Below are 16,134 nucleotides of genomic sequence, written 5' to 3' on the forward strand. Positions count from 1 at the left end.
GTGATGCATAAAGAAAAAAGAGCATCAATAAATCGTTCTGAAATGCACAGCAGGAAACAGAAAGAATATAATATAAATAGAGTGAATTTGCTACTCCTTGTTAAATTTAATATTTACATTTCTTTTAACAAATTGCATAAAATGGAAACTCATTGTTTCTTACATAATCTCTTCCTTTTTGCACATTGAATTTATGCACTTTTGATGATCATTAAATTCATAATACAATGCAATATATACATATATATATATATATATATGGTCCACACATGTGTATAAAATATACATTGTATGCATGCATCCAATATCTATTATATATGTATATATGAGTATATATACACACATATATATGGATGTGTATATTCAGTGTAGGACATTGAACAAATATTTGCTAATACCATTCATCCACTCTCTATACATACACACATAATCACATAATCACAAGACCAATGCACGTGGTTTGTGCATGCCTTGTAAAATAGCTAACTTTGCTGTTCCAGCAGGCTGAATGACCTATTAACCATGGATGCAGATGAGGGGTTTTCTGCCTGCTGTATAAGGTTAGATTTGATCATCTTTAAGCGTTTTTCCAATGCCAAGATTCTGTGACTCCATGAACACAACTGATTACAGAATCTCCAAAGACCTAAGTCCACGATCACATGGATAGCCTCATTAATTAGTTTTCATTTCATCTGCAGAAATGTGCCCGATAACTTATCAAAATCATTCATGTAACTGTTGGTGATCAGTGACATTAACATTTCATTTAACTCAGAAGCAGCAACCTATAACAGTATTTTGTTGGGGCTAGGGTGCCAGCAGGGATCAGATTAGGGATAGGAATAGGAGGAATAATCATTAGGAATTTATGCTTACAATTAGCTTTTTCCTTGTAGTGGTCCCAATAATTAATTTATTGCCCTTGAAATTTATGGTTTATATAGTTGTACAGGGCAGATAGGTGAAAGAGTTGATAGAGTTCTGGGCCTGAAGTCAGGAAGACTCATCTTCCTTAGTTCAAATCTGGCCTCAGACACTTAGTAGCCATGTGACCCTGGGGAAGTCACTTGACTCTGCCTTGGTTCCTCATTTATAAAATGATCTGGAGAAGGAAATAGCAAACCCTTGCAGTATATTTGTTAAGAAAACCCCAAATGGGGTCACAGAGAGTTGAATGTGAGTGAAATGACTGATCAAATAATCTTACAACCCTTTTAAAGTAAATATTAATTTCAAGGTGCATTCTCCCAAGTTTTCTGCCTAGGAGTACTGATGAGAGATCTGTTCATGTCATGAGGTAGTTTGTACTGCAAAAAATAATTCTTAGTGAAGTATCCACATCACATACTAATTTGTATTATATTTATTTTATTTTGTATTCATATCATGGTATAAATACTGAGAGCAGAAAATGTATATCTCACAATGAGCTCCACATGATAGGTTCTTTTTCTATCCAATCGGACTTGGGAGCTATATTTTCCCACTTCAGCGCCTTTGCTTACTCTGCTCCCAGTACCTGGAATAGTCTCATGAGTTGCTTATCCAATTCTTACACATCTTTTCCAGGACAATTTGAATGTCATATCTTCTGTAAAAACTTCTAGTTCGCTATTAACCTTCTCCTCAGATTTCACATAACATTTTGTTTACCTGTCTAGTACATTTATCAGTTCACATCTCATAAAATACAGTTATTTCTGTTTGTGGAGTATCTTGCTTACTGACTATAATCCCTGTGAGTGCAAGGACTACCTTGTAATATCTTCAGTTCTTTGAGCTCCTAGTAGCAGTTGTCTAAGAAAAGCTTGCTACTTCAAATATGCATTTCTAGGACTGTAGATTGAATATCAAAGGTATTCATACAAATAATATTCCAAAGGTCTCTGAAAAGACCTCCCATAAAACTCTAATAATAGGGTTGCAAAAAAATTTAAAACAAGCTTAAGAACCCCTAGCTTTGTATTTGTCGATAATGAAGTACAAGAATAAACCTAAAATTGACTCGATATGGCCCTTATACTTTGCTTGATGAAATGAAAAAACCATGGAGATATTTGTGGCTATTGTTGTTGGGATTGTTGCTTTCTTCCTTGGACATGTTATTCTTCTTTCTCAGAAGGCAATTACTTGCACATCCTGTTTGATGAGGATCAGACTGGAGACTCTAATGTAAGCTCCAAGGGAAATCATATTCCACCTCAATTACTCTAAATGTCTGCCGAATACCTGATTTTAAGCACTGTCCAAGAGGAAATCTGGGATTCACGTGCTTTCAGAAAACAGGCAGATGGTTTAGGTATCAAATCAAGAGTAGTGGTGGCATGTTCGACATGTTTTCCTGAAAAAAGGAGCTCATTATCTGTAATCAAAAATATTACATCCTATAGGCAATAGTAGTCTCAGGTTGGTCCAGTTAAATATGTTCTTTTTAACTGGGGAGCAGGGGGGAAATCTTCTGTTGTTGTGTTCATCCTTAGTTGCCAAAGAAGACTATGCCATCAGAGAAATGATAACATGAATTACACTTGACTTTGTTTTAAGTGAGGGAGGACTGTGCAGGGCACCAGCCTCATTTCTCGTCCAGAGCCATCTGAATCCAGAGACCTGATATTCCTCAGGATGACTAGAGATGACCCAGGATGCACTGGGAGATCTTGGGCCCTTTAGGCCAAGGTCTTGGCAGGCACTCATTTAGGGTGAGGCAAAGCCCATTTATTGAATAGATCTGTTTAAGAAGTAGCCAGGGTATGGCCCCTTTAATGAGGTCAAGAAAAAGAAAGACATCAGGCTGGATGGGAAACATCAACAGTTACTATTTTGCTATTGATAATCATTTTATGCCCACTGAGCTAGCAGATCACCCCCACATCAACCCACTTCTCTTACAATGGAAGAACATGGCATCTATGCTTGCACACACAAACCAATTCAGATAAAATTTATGGGCTATTGGCTTTGCGATGAAATAATTCTAAAAAAGGAGACCTTCTTGGAGAAAGTTAAGATTCGCATTCTCCAAAATGTCATAGAAATGGGTAAGATTGTCTTCTAGGTATCCAATCCAATAAATATTTATTAAGCACCTGGCAGTGGGATAAGCACTGGCTGCAACTAATAAAAAGACTGAAGCTGCCCTCAAGGAGCTCACAATGAGATGGAGAGTGACAAAACACAAACGCAGGCAGGAAAGTGTTAGAAAGCAGGTGGAGGAGAATGGGACTGCAGGGAGTAAACAGCAGGAAATCTTATTCTGTGGAGCTGAAACTAAGCAAAGCAGCTGATGCAAAGTAGAGCAACCTGAGACCTCAGTTTTTGCCCTTTGTAAAAGAAGTCATTTAGAAGGAATTTGGTGCTCTAGCCCTCCAAGTAGAGGGGAGAGAAGGCTAAGGGAGGTAGTGTCAATCAAAGCTTGGGTGAGTAGCATTATGATGAGATTAAAATCAATGAGTTTAGCCTGGATGTTGAGGGCCAGGATGGAGTGCGGTTGACAAGTTCAGGATAGACCTTGAGGAAACTGTTCTTTGAGATTGTGTTCATTAGCATCTAGAATGACTCTCCATGCCCCCCGGAAGTTGCCGTCTCTGTGAGACAAACAAGAGAACTACAGAATACAAAGGATATGTAAAATAGATGCCCTCTAGGCTAACAGTCTTTAAAGACAATAAGATTGACCAAATTTCTAGGACAGCAGATGAACAGGATGTCATGTAGACTTGCAGTTTCTGTCTATATTCCCTGACCCTCGGATCAATAAACAGAGTTGGCCTATCTTCTCCCGCCTCCCATGTCTTTCTTCTTCACCACATCACTGAGTTACGTGGGGACGCAGGCTGTCCTTTAAACCTGGAAGGGGCATTATATTCATGTGTAGCTGCAACCAGTCTCATAAAAAACCAAAAAAATGGAACGTTGCTCACTTAGAAGCAAGGACGGCATTTTAGTGAGTTTTAGAATGAGATTTTACTTACAGGGGGAAGTGGTCGATGTTGGGAGCCAGGGTGCTAATTGACAAAACAAACCCTACTCCTTGCAGAACTTCTATCCCTTAACCTGAATGTCACCTCTCACCATAATGACATACTTTATGAAAAGAAGCTTTGTCAATAAAGATCAGTACTGTATGACTTATGGTGCCAAGTGACTTCACTGATGTTCATTTGTTTAGGGCTAGGATGGAGCACAGTAGTTAAACTACTTAGGTCTTAGTAAGAGTAACACAACAGAAGCAGTGGGATATAGTCTAAGAGTGGGGAGGATTTCATGTCAGAGGATCTGTGTTTCACTCCTGGTTCTACTATTTATCACCTACATAAGCTTGGTAAATAACTTTATCTCTTGGGTCCTCAGTTTCCTCACTTAACATGATAGAGAAGTTGAGTTATAAATTCCCTTACATATCTAAATCTCTGATCCTTTGGTTCTAGTTAATGAGGTTTTATTTCATTCAATTTCATTTCCATTTGTCTTCCCAGGTGGACACTTTGGTAGGGAGATATTGTTTCTAAAGAGAAAACTCATTTCCTAATGAGAAAGTTGGAAAAGAATGAAAACATTGGGATGGCTGTTTGTAAAAGCAGGTGACATTTAATATGATATCCAAACTTTATTAGCTGGAATGGACATTGCTCCAATGCACATCATGATGCTTAAAGCAGCTATAAAAAAATGCAGATCAGACTAAAGGGAAATAAAGAATAGGGACCCAGTTGTCAGGGATGTGTCCTCATTTCCTTCCCTTTGCATCTTCCTTATTATTGTTCATACAATCTTGATTAACGTTAATAAAGAACTAGCCTATTGATCATGCCAAAAGTAGAAACCCATTCATTCTCATTAGCTCCATCCCCTGCTAGCTAGAACTAGGACACATGTACTACATGTGCTTTCTGACACAAGACACTCTAAATAATACCAACTATTCCCTTGAGTAGATTTGCTGAATCAATCTAATTGAACAAAATACTAATTCTTAAGTGAAGACCCACTAGAGATCAACTACACCCATCTATCAATCACATTTCATTGGCTTAGGGGACAGGTTTCTATAAGAATTGCCTTGAAATGACCATCTATCATTGGTAATGGAGGGATAAATCTCTTTACATCTACTTTATAGCTATAAGGGATTACAGTTTGCTTCAACTGGTTGGGGAGAAAAATCTCATGTGCCTTTGAATATGAATGATCCATGTGCTAAACTTTGTCAGGACACATATATTACTGCTCAGTCATTACCTATTTTCTGTTATCTGTGGATTACTGGAATGAGAAAGGTCTCTTCTTCTCCCACCAAAACACAGTAAGCTTCATTGCAGCCCTGGATCAATAGATGAAGGAAACATACAAGACATCAGCCCCAGTTCTTTCACCACCTGGCACATCTATTGTGAGTTATTCATCCCCTCCTTACAGTAATAATACTTCTTACAGATAGTGTTACCTGCCTGTTTGATGCCTTGGTGGTTTGGTGGTTTCAATTATGCTAGTTGTGGCCATAGAGAATTGTAAATGGTGTACTGCTTTTCTCTTTCTCTTTGTCTTCTTCCTCCTCCTTCATTTGTCTCTTTGTCTCTATTTCCCTCATCTATCATCATACATACAAACACACACACATGCACTCACATATATATGCATATATACATTCACATCTATGCGTGCATATATGCAGATGTATATTTAAGTCACATTTTATAATCATACCTTATATTTGGTGAGAAGACTGCATAAAAATATCTTTTACTAGCTGTGTGATTCTGGGCAACCCTGATTGCTTCCAAAAATAAAAGTTTTGTGCACATCATCCTCTTTCTCGCTCAAATATGTGTGTATCCCCAGGGCTCTTTCCCTCCCTCTTCCTCTTCTTTTCCCTCTCCCTCTCGCTTCCTCTCCTTTTCCCTCTCCCTCTCCCTCTCCCTCTCCCTCCACTTGGTGAATTCCTTCAATCTCATAAGTTCAACTATCATTTCTTATGACAATTCCCAGACCTTTATGTAACAGCAAGGACCCTGACATACACAGGAGGACCTGTTGTACAGGTTCTTAGATCTGCTTTTCTAAATGGAAAGCAAATTTTGAGGGGTCAATAATCTACTTTAATCAAACACATAGTCCAACAGAATATACAAGCATGACCAACATACAGGGCTTCCAAATGGCTGACCATAAGCAATACATATATCATTACCAGAGAGAGATGTACCAACATCTGGGTTTTCAAAACTGGGGGGCTTCTTAAAAGGGTTGCCCAGAGTCACATCTGGCACAGGAAACTTCCTCCAAAAATTAAGCCCCAAAACAAAACTTCAACCCAGAGTATATATACTCTTTTCAGAGCAAGAGGACACAACTCCTCATGACCTAGTACCTCCTTAGCCATCAGCAGAAGGTGTGGGCCCCCATACAAAACAAGTCTCCCTCAATCAAGCCTCTCTCAGTAGCACCACCTGAGGCCTATTAATGGGCAGGGAAGCTTTTTAACTCCTATTACACCAATCCCAGTCTATCACTTGATATTTAGTTCCACATCATCAAGTTCTTATTATACATCTAAAGTTGTATGTTCTATAGCCATATAAAACTCAACAAATGAAAATGAGAATTTGTTATCTTTGCAACATAGTATATATCCCACTCATATTGGAAGCTATCTGATTTTTGTCTTTGTCTATATAGTACGCACCATCAGCTCATGTGTAAATAAATAAATGTTAATAAATGTTTGCTAATTAATTAAATGTTATTAAATGTTTACTAATTTTGATCAATTAATTCTATGTTTTTGATAATTTTTCAGGTTTTACAGATTTCTTTTTCTTTTTCATCTTATATTTAAACTATTTAAAAACTAAAACACAAGACTAGGGAGGCTATTGTATCATAGGTAGACAACTGATATGTACACACATGATAAGTAATAATAATGTCTTGTAGAATCACAGAGACTATGAGTTAGAAGGAACTTCAGCCTTGTCAGAGCATCAAGGTGATGTAGAACTCCCAAGACTATGCCAGTGGAGACCAAGCTAATGCAGGTTATCTACCTGTTGTTGCATGGCCAGGCCAGCTAAGCATACTGAGGCTCACTAGTAGAAGCCTGGCCATCAGGTGAAAGATACTTTTCCCCCTATTTAATTTTTTTCTGTCTTCCTTTCCCCCAAGGCTTTGCCATGGCAGGTATTACTCCCATTTTACATTTGTAGAAAGTGAGCTTATGAGAGCTCACATGACTGAGTCCTAAGTATTAGGCCTACAGTAGAATGCAGTCCTTCTAAAATCTAGTTTAAAGTAGACATTTACCAAGACACAAAAGAAAGAGAGCTTTTATGATTGATTCTGGGCTTAGATTTAATTTACTACTGTGTGAGATAATACCCATAAAGACTTCTGTTATTGGAGATATGTTAACCAGTAGAAATGTGAGCAGAATTCTGGAAAGTTGTAAAGAGAATTCATTCTTCAGCTAGTAGCTTAGTTCAGTACAATTTAGTTGGTTGATTGGTTGTTGTCCTTCCTCTTTGAAGATGACCAAGTGACATCACCGTTGTAAAGTGAAATTTCAGTGTGTCTGACTGTGACTGATCAAACCAATATGAGCTCGGAATGCTCTACCACAAATTGGGCACAGATAATCCATTTGAATATTTGGGGTGGATATCCCAAATTTGTGCATCCTGCATTTACTTTGTGCTATCTCAATTCTGCTTTGCTCAAAGGGCACCTCACCTTTTCTTATGTGGGCATGCCATGCTGAGCAGTCCTGTGTCAGTGTCTCCCATGTTGCACAGTCAAATCCAAAGTTCTTGAGATAGACCTTGAGAGGGTCCTTGTATCATTTCTTCTGGCCACCATGTGATCACCTGCCTCAAAAGATCACAGTCAAAGGACCATAGGAAGGACCATCTGGTCAAATCTCTTCATTTTTAGATAAGAAAAGTGAGGCATGGAGAGGTTAACTATAAGTTCCAAATATAATCAGTTAAAGAGTTAATAAATTAACCCAGGTCCTCTGAATCCAAACCCAGAACTCTCTCTTGTACTATAAAACAGGGAAGAATGATGAAGAAGTTAAAATAGAGGGTCCTGAGTAGCTGATGTGGCATAAGTTCTGAGAACTAAAATCAGTTTGTAATTTTTGTTTATTTTTTTAAATTTTATTTATTAATTTATTTTTATTTTCCAACATTCATTTCCATAAGATTTTGACTTCCAAATTTTCTCACCATCTTTCCCCTCCCCCCATTCCAAGACATCGTTCATTCTGATTACACTGTCCCCAAACCTGCCCTCCTTTCTATCACACCCCTCCCTTCCCTTATCCCCATCTTCTCTCTTTTCTTGTAGGACAAGATAGATTTCTATATCTCATTACCTGTATTTCTTGTTTCACAGTTGCATGCAAAAACAATTCTCAACATTCGTTCCTAAAACTTTGAGTTCCAACTTCTCTCCCTTCCTCCCTCCCCACTCATCCCCATTGAGAAGGTAAGTTATTTAGTAGAGGCTGTACATGTGTGGTTATGCAAAAGACTTTCATAATAGCCATGTTGTGATAGACTACCTATATTTCCTTCCTTCCTATTCTGCCCCCCGTTTATTATATTCTCTTTTGAACTTGTCCCTCCCCAAAAGTGTTTACTTCTAATTACTCCCTCCTCCCATCTATCATTCCCCCCACACCCAACTTATCTGCTTCTCCCCTACTTTCCTGTAGAGTTAAATAGATTTTCATACCAAATTGAGTATGCATGTTATTCACACCTTGAGCCAAATGTGATAAGTAAGCTTCACCTTTTCCTTCTAACCTCCCCTTTTTCCCTCTCAATTGACAAAGCTTTCTCTTGCCTCTATTATGAGAGATAATTTACCCCATTCCATTTCTTCCTTTCTCCTCCCAATATATTCTTCTCTTATCCCTTAATTTTTTTTTTTAGATATCATTCCTTCCTATTCAATTCACCCTGTGCCTTCTGTCTACATGTATATAAACCCTCCAACTACCCAAATACTGAGAAAAGTCTCAAGAATTACAAATATTATCTTTCCATGCACGAATGTAAATAGTTCAACATTAGTAAGTCTCCTAAGATTTTTTTTCCTGTTTACCTTTTCAGGCTTCTCTGGATTCTGGTGTTTGAAAGTCAAATTTTCTATTCAGCTCTAGTCTTTTCATAAAAAATGCTTGAAAGTTCTCTATGTCATTGAATGACCATTTTTTCCTCTGACGTATTATACTCAGTTTTTCTAGGTAGGTGATTCTTGGTTTTAATCTTAGTTCTTCTGACTTCTGGAATATCATATTGCAAGCCCTTTGATCCCTTAATGTAAAGCTGCTAGATCTTGTGTTATCCTGATTATATTTCCACAATACTTGCATAGTTTCTTTCTGGCTGTTTGCAATAGTTTCTCCTTAACCTGGGAAGTGTGGAATTTCACTACAATATTCCTTGGAGTTTTTCTTTTTGTCTCTCTTTCAGGAGATCCTTTCAATATTTATTTTACCCTCTGGTTCTAGAATATCAGGGCAGTTCTCCTTGATAATTTCATGGAAGATTATATCTAGACTCTTTTTTTGATTGTGGTTTTAAGGTTGTTCCATAATTTTTTAATTGTCTCTCCTGGATTTATTTTCAAAGTCACTTGTTTTTCCAATGAGATATTTCACATTGCCTTCAATTTTTTCATTCTTTTTGTTTTGTTTTGTAATTTCTTGGTTTCTCCTAAAGTCATTAGCTTCCATCTGCTCCATTCTAATTTTTATAACTATTTCTTCAGTGAGCTTTTGAATGTCATTTTCCATTTATCTAATTCTGTTTTTTATAGGATTCTTCTCATTGTTGGCTTTGTGGACCTCTTTTTCCAATTGGGTTAGTCTATTTTTAAAGGTGTTATTTTCTTCAGCATTTTTTTGGGTCTCCTTTAGCAAACTGTTGACTCACTTTTCACAATTTTCTTGCATCACTTTCATTTCTCTTCCCAATTTTTCTTCCACCTCTCTTACTTAATTTTCAAAATCCTTTTTGAGCTCTTCCATTGCCTGAGATCTTTGCATATATATTTTGGAGGTTTTGGTTGTAGAAGCCTTGACTTTTATGTCTTCCTCTCATGGTAACAATTGTCTTTCCTTATCCAAAGGCGTGGAAGAAAATACCTCTTCACCAAGAAAGTAACTCTCTATAGTCTTATTTTTTTTTCCCTTTTGGGGGCATTTTTCCAGCCAGTTACTTGATTTTGAGTTCTTTGTCAAGAGTAGGGTGTACTCCAGGGATCTGTAATTTCTCAGTTCCTTCAAGGTGGCACAACCAAGGGATAAGAAATTATTCCTCTCCTGTCCTGCACGTTGGTCTGTGAGCAACCGCAGGCTTTTCTGCCCAGGATCTGTTAATAGAATTCTCTCTCCAGAACCTCCATCAACTCCACCACACCAGAGTTTCTCCTCATCCCAGGACTGCCACTCAGGGCTGAGATCCAGATCAGTCTTGCAATTCCCCCAGGCCTTTAGGCTGAGAACTCCTAAAATGGATGATCTTTTGCAATGAGCGCTGCTGCCCTGGGGCTGCTGGGGCCAGACTGTATTCCTTTCTCACCCAGGTGAAAGTGCTTTCTCACTGACCTTTGAATCTGCTTTTGGCATTTGTGGGTTGAATAATCTGGGAACCCCAGCTGCTGCTGGGAATTCTGCCCCCTGAGGTCTGTCCCTGCTGTGCTGTATGACCAAGGCTGGACTGGACTCCATGGGCTGTGTTCTGCTCTGAGCCTGGCGCAATAGACCTTTCCTGTCAGGCTTCCAGGCTGTCTTGGACTGGAAATCTCTTTCATTCTGTTGTTTTGCAGCTTCTGCTGCTCTAGAATTTGTTTAGGGTAATTTTTTATAAGTGTTTTATGAGCTATGGGGAGAAAGCTGGAGTAGGTGTACATTTTTACTCTACTATCTTGACTCCACCCCTAAAATCAGTTTCTGAGAATAGATTAGATGACAACTTAACTGAGGGGAAGAAAGGAGACTATAGAAAACAGTCTAAATATTTAAAATGCTCATAGAAAATACATACGAAAGAATATAATCCTGGAAAATTATCTGAGCCTTCATTAATTTCTGATACAGCCTTATTAATAGGAAGAGAACTTCAAAGACTATGGCCCAGAAGTCTACTTGGAGAAAGCTAAAATGAATGTTGTAGCCATTAACTGGGGGTACTTGTTAGAGGAGCAAGGGAGAATTTGATTAGCATCCTTAGCAAAGGAGAAATTGATTAAACACAGTATGTCTAGTGGATTTTTGAATGATATTTGCTGACTTTGAATTTAATGAGAAAGCTGAAGGATAACTAGGTTGGTTGAAACAGAAGAGTTGGTCTATATCTTGTTCCATACTGACCCTTGAATGTTTCTCCCCTACCTCTGTCATTCAATAACCTGTCCTTTTCTGGAGGATATATTCCACATCTACCCAATGAAAATCCTGGCAGTTCTTATCTACAGACACGCAGGACACTCCCTTTTCTTCTTTGATAAGTTCAGTGCATGACATATAATCGTTCTTTCCTCAACTACTAAAGTGCAATACATATAAAGAATGTTCAGTTCCTCAACCCAGTCACTTCTCATAACCTGAATCCAACTCAGCTATATGCAAAGATGGTCATACCTTTGATTTTACCATCTCCCACAAACTTACCATTCCCATGTTCAAGATGTCTTAAATTCCCCTCTCCAACCAGAATCTGCTGGCTTCCCATCTTCTCTGCCTTCCCATACCAAACTCTTCATCCACATTGTGACCTTCAGTCACAGTGATCAATTATCTCCCAGGCCAATGATCCCAAACTAGACATTTTTTCCTCTTTTCCCTATCTTGACCCTCTGGGCAACCAGTTCTATTCTATAATGTTCCTTTCTCTGGAGATTTTGACCTCCTTATCATATCATTGGTTGCTCTCTCCCAATTCTCAGCCTTGACTCACTTCCATAGTCTACTTTTTTGGCTCCTTCTTACATGCTTGCTGAACATAGGTAAAGAAAATCAAATCAAGCCATTGCTCTGGTTGTATACACTAACATTTTTCTTACCCTATTTCACCTGAGTTATCAATGCAGCTAGGCAGTCCTAAATCTCCCTTATGAACATACTTTTCCACTTTCCATAGTAGCTCTTCCAAAACTTTGCATCCATTTTCAAGTTATCCATCAAGGCTCCCTTCCAGTCATCTTCTTAGCTGAGAACCTTGTCCGATAGCTCACATAAAAACAGAATTTGCCAAGAATTCTGTTGTTCCCTCTTCTTCTTCCCATATCATTCAAATATCTTCCCCAAGTATTTTTTCCTTCACCAACTTCTAACATGAAGAATTGGACCTATTCCTTGCCAAGGGAAACTCCTCTACCTGTATACGTAATCCCATTCCATCACAACTTTTCCAAGATAATTTTATTTCTGTCAATCCCACTTTCTCACATATCTTCAATCTCTCCTTGTCTACTGGATCACTCTCTGCTGTCTACAAATATGCTCATGTCTTCTCTATCCTCAAAATATCCCCTCACTTGATCCTTCTATCCCTTATGATTTTATATGCCTTCTGCCCTTTGTGGCAAAACTTGTAGAAAAAAGCAATTTGCAGTCAATGCCTCCACTTCTTTCCCTTCTTTCTCTTCTTAAACCCCTACAATCCAACTTCTGATCTCCTCACTCCACCAAAACTGATCTCTCCAAAACTGTCAATGATCTCCTAATTGTCAAATCAAATGAACTTTTCTCTGTCCTCATTCTTGACCTGTCCACATCCTTTGACATTTTCTATCATCCTTTTCTCCTAGAAGTTCTTTCTAAGTTTTGTGGCACTGTTCTCTCCTAGTTCAGCTCTAACATCTCTGACTACTCTAACTCAGTTTTCTTCACTGGCTACTCATCCAGATCATGCTCTCTAATCATAAGTGTCTCACAAGATTCTGTGATAGGCTTTCTTCTACTTCCCTTCTATACTTCTATTCTTGGTGATTTAATCAGCTTTCATGCATTTATTATCATCATACTTATGATTCTTAGATATATCCATACTGCCCTAACCTCACTACTGAACTGCAATATCACTTCATGAAATGTCCTGCAGGCATCACAAGCTCAATGTCCTGTAGATATCTCAAACTCAACATAAGCAAAACCCATAATCTTTCCTCCTAAACTCTGCCCCTTTCTACTTTCCATATTACTATAAAGGACAACACCATCCTATCACTCCCTTAGGCTCACAATAGAAGAATCATCTTGGATTCCTCATTATCTTTCATCATTCCCTACCTCATATCCAAGATACTGCCAAAGCCTGTCAATTTCACCTTTGCAACATCTCTTGAATATACCCCTTCTCCTCTGCCACAACTGTAGTGAAGGTCTGCTGATATCCATCATCCATTCATCTGCCAAAGTGATTTTCCTAAAGCACAAGTCCAAATATGTCACTCTGATGGTCAATAAAAGCTACAGGCTCCCTATCCCTATTTCCAGAATAAAAATAAATAAAATCCTTTGTTTGTTGTTCAAGGTCATTCCTTGACCTTGAACATAACCTACCCTTCCCCACACACATTTCTAGCCCTCATACTAGTCTTGTATTCCTCCTCTCTTTCCCCCACACCCATTCTTCAATCCAGTGACACTGGCCTCCATACTGATGTACAAATAAGATATTCTGTCTCTTGACTGTGGACATTTTCTCTGGCTGTCCCCAATGCCTGAGATTTTCTTCCTCCTTATCTCTATCTCTTAGTTTCCTTGGTTTCCTTTTACTTCTGGGCAAAAGTCTTATCTTTTATTGAAAACTTCTCTCAGTCTTTTCTTTTTAAATTCTAATGCCTTCTCTCTTTTAATTAGTTCCTATTTATTCTGTATATAGCTTCTTCATATATGTTTATTTGTTTGCAATCTCCCCCATTAGACTGTGAACTCTTTGAGGATAGGTTGTTTTTTGCATTTCTCAGTGGTTATCACAGTGCCTAGCACATAAGGAGGGGTTTGAGAAGTAAGTATTTTATGCAGTTGATTACATATTGACTCATTGGCTAATGATCAAAGAAACATTGTAACACCCAGGATTTAACATAACACCTATTAATTTCCAACTCTTTTGTCTGTTATCTCATTTTCACTTCACCCTAGCTCTCTGTATCTCTCAACTTTATCATAGCCTATCACTCTAATTCAAGGTAAAGTTAAGAGAGGACCATAAGCAAACATTATGCATAGATTGTTTACTTTATAGCCACATTGGTTTTAAGGCATGGTTGTGAAAATCTGTCCTCTGATTGTAGAGGACAGGTGATTAACTTCTCTTGTCAGATGAGAATTTAGCAGTTAACGTATTTATTCATTATTTCTCACAGAAATAAAGAATAATCTCCCTTCTTCAAGTCAAGCTGAAAAATACCAGAAGGTTTTAAAGCCTTGTGAACTATAAATGCCATTTGTGAAGCAAACTAAAGAATGCAATGTCTGTGCATTTCCTGCCATGCTCTCTATGTCACCCTACTACAAATATCCTATTTGGGTCACACATAGTGCAATAAACCCTGACAACCATAGCTTGCCAATTTGAAAAGCCCTAATCAGTTGCCCTTACATGGTCTTGGCAATCTACAAATTAAAAATTTTAAGCCATCATTTCAGATGTCAAGTAGCTATTTTTTTTTGTTCTCAAATGAATCAGATGATTATTTATACAAGATACCAGATTGAGGATTTTGTACTCCAGAATAACCTCAAGAATGTACATTGTGGGCCTCAGGAATGCTTCCTCATGCCAAGAGGCCTCAGATTTTAAGATTCAAACTATTTTTTCTTAGCAACATTTTGTTAGGAACATTTTAAGATTCAGGGCATTTCTTCCCCTTCCCTTTCTTCACACCCTCCCCCCCCCATTTCTTTTCTAGGTGCTGAAGGGTAGAAGAAGACATACACATACACTCACAATACAGTTAATTTTTGTTTGTCATGTTCTCATTAAATAGGAAGGATTCCAAATTTTTATTTTCTATAAAGAAGCCTGCCTGACATTAGGGCAGATGATTTAAGGAAATATTCTGAAATATCACAGAATGCCTATACTTGGGCTATTTATTTGAAATAACATTTTTACTTATCATATTAAGCTCTCTGAGAGTATGAATGATTTTTTTTAGTCTGTTTTAATATACCCAGATTCTGAGAGATTGTGTGACATCGATGCTAACTTTTTTTTAACTTCATAGTCAGAAATACTTGGGTTAAAATCCAGCCTCTGACAAATTTTGGTTTTAGGACACTGGGCAAATCATATAACTTTGTGCAAGAAAACACTCAAGGAACACAAGTTATGGATAAAAGCTCCAATCTAGTTGAGAAAGGTTATCTTCTGAGATTTCTCTCTACCAATGAAATGACAGCCTAGAGGATGAAAAAAGTGCTAATGCCACCCCCCAAAAAAATTCCCCAGTGCCTAACATGGTACAAGGACAGCCAAGAAGTATTTCTTCTGAGCTGACTTGAAGCAGATACATTATTTGGTTTCTTTGCTCAAATATCCTTTTGCCAAACTTTAGGGCTTCTGATACTATGATTACAAAATCGTACTAGTCTTTTTGTTTCCTCACTTACAAACTTCTCTTGCTTCCATTTTCTCAAAGTATTGAATATGTTCGCTCTGAATCTGTGTAAATCTCTTTAAATACCCTTTTCTTCATTGTTTTAGTAGCATCCCTTAATGGTCTCTTCTAGGAAGAAGACAGGTCTGAACTTTCAGCACCAATAATGGTCACAGTGTTTTGGCAGAAATGCAAATACCGAAATATCCATAAAAGTCACTGCAAATTTCTGTTTGAACTCCTTATTTTCCATAAGTGAGATTGTCAGTCCTCTGCCATTATAATAATTAGCCTCTCTGGAAGTCTGCTGTGCCAAGCTTCTTTCAGGTTTTTCACCCTGAAAGTTGGGATTCATAAGCATTTCATGTCTTATTCATCAAGCAGCATGTGACTGGGAACAACATACGATAGTGGTGTATCATATAAGTAATGCAAAATTAGAACTTGCCAAGTCATAATCAGTACTGGAATAAGAGGTTAAGGGACTCAAGTAAAGAGTATGTGTAGCAATGAACG

General features: G+C 37.9%; 1 long non-coding RNA gene across 1 annotated transcript in view; it reads right to left on the reverse strand.

The window, feature by feature from the left end:
• LOC140505347 (uncharacterized) overlaps window positions 1-8,245 on the reverse strand; it is a 73,996-nt gene extending 65,751 nt beyond the window's left edge. Inside the window, exons 1-2 of the long non-coding RNA XR_011967458.1 lie at window positions 7,729-8,245; window positions 5,242-5,323 (exon numbers count right to left, since the gene is read on the reverse strand). This is a non-coding gene — a long non-coding RNA (uncharacterized lncRNA). The remainder of the gene's footprint in view (window positions 1-5,241; window positions 5,324-7,728) is intronic.
• Window positions 8,246-16,134: the final 7,889 nt, after the last annotated feature.

The sequence above is a fragment of the Notamacropus eugenii genome, chromosome 5 (genome assembly GCF_028372415.1).
Source record: "Notamacropus eugenii isolate mMacEug1 chromosome 5, mMacEug1.pri_v2, whole genome shotgun sequence".
Lineage (NCBI taxonomy): Eukaryota > Metazoa > Chordata > Mammalia > Diprotodontia > Macropodidae > Notamacropus > Notamacropus eugenii.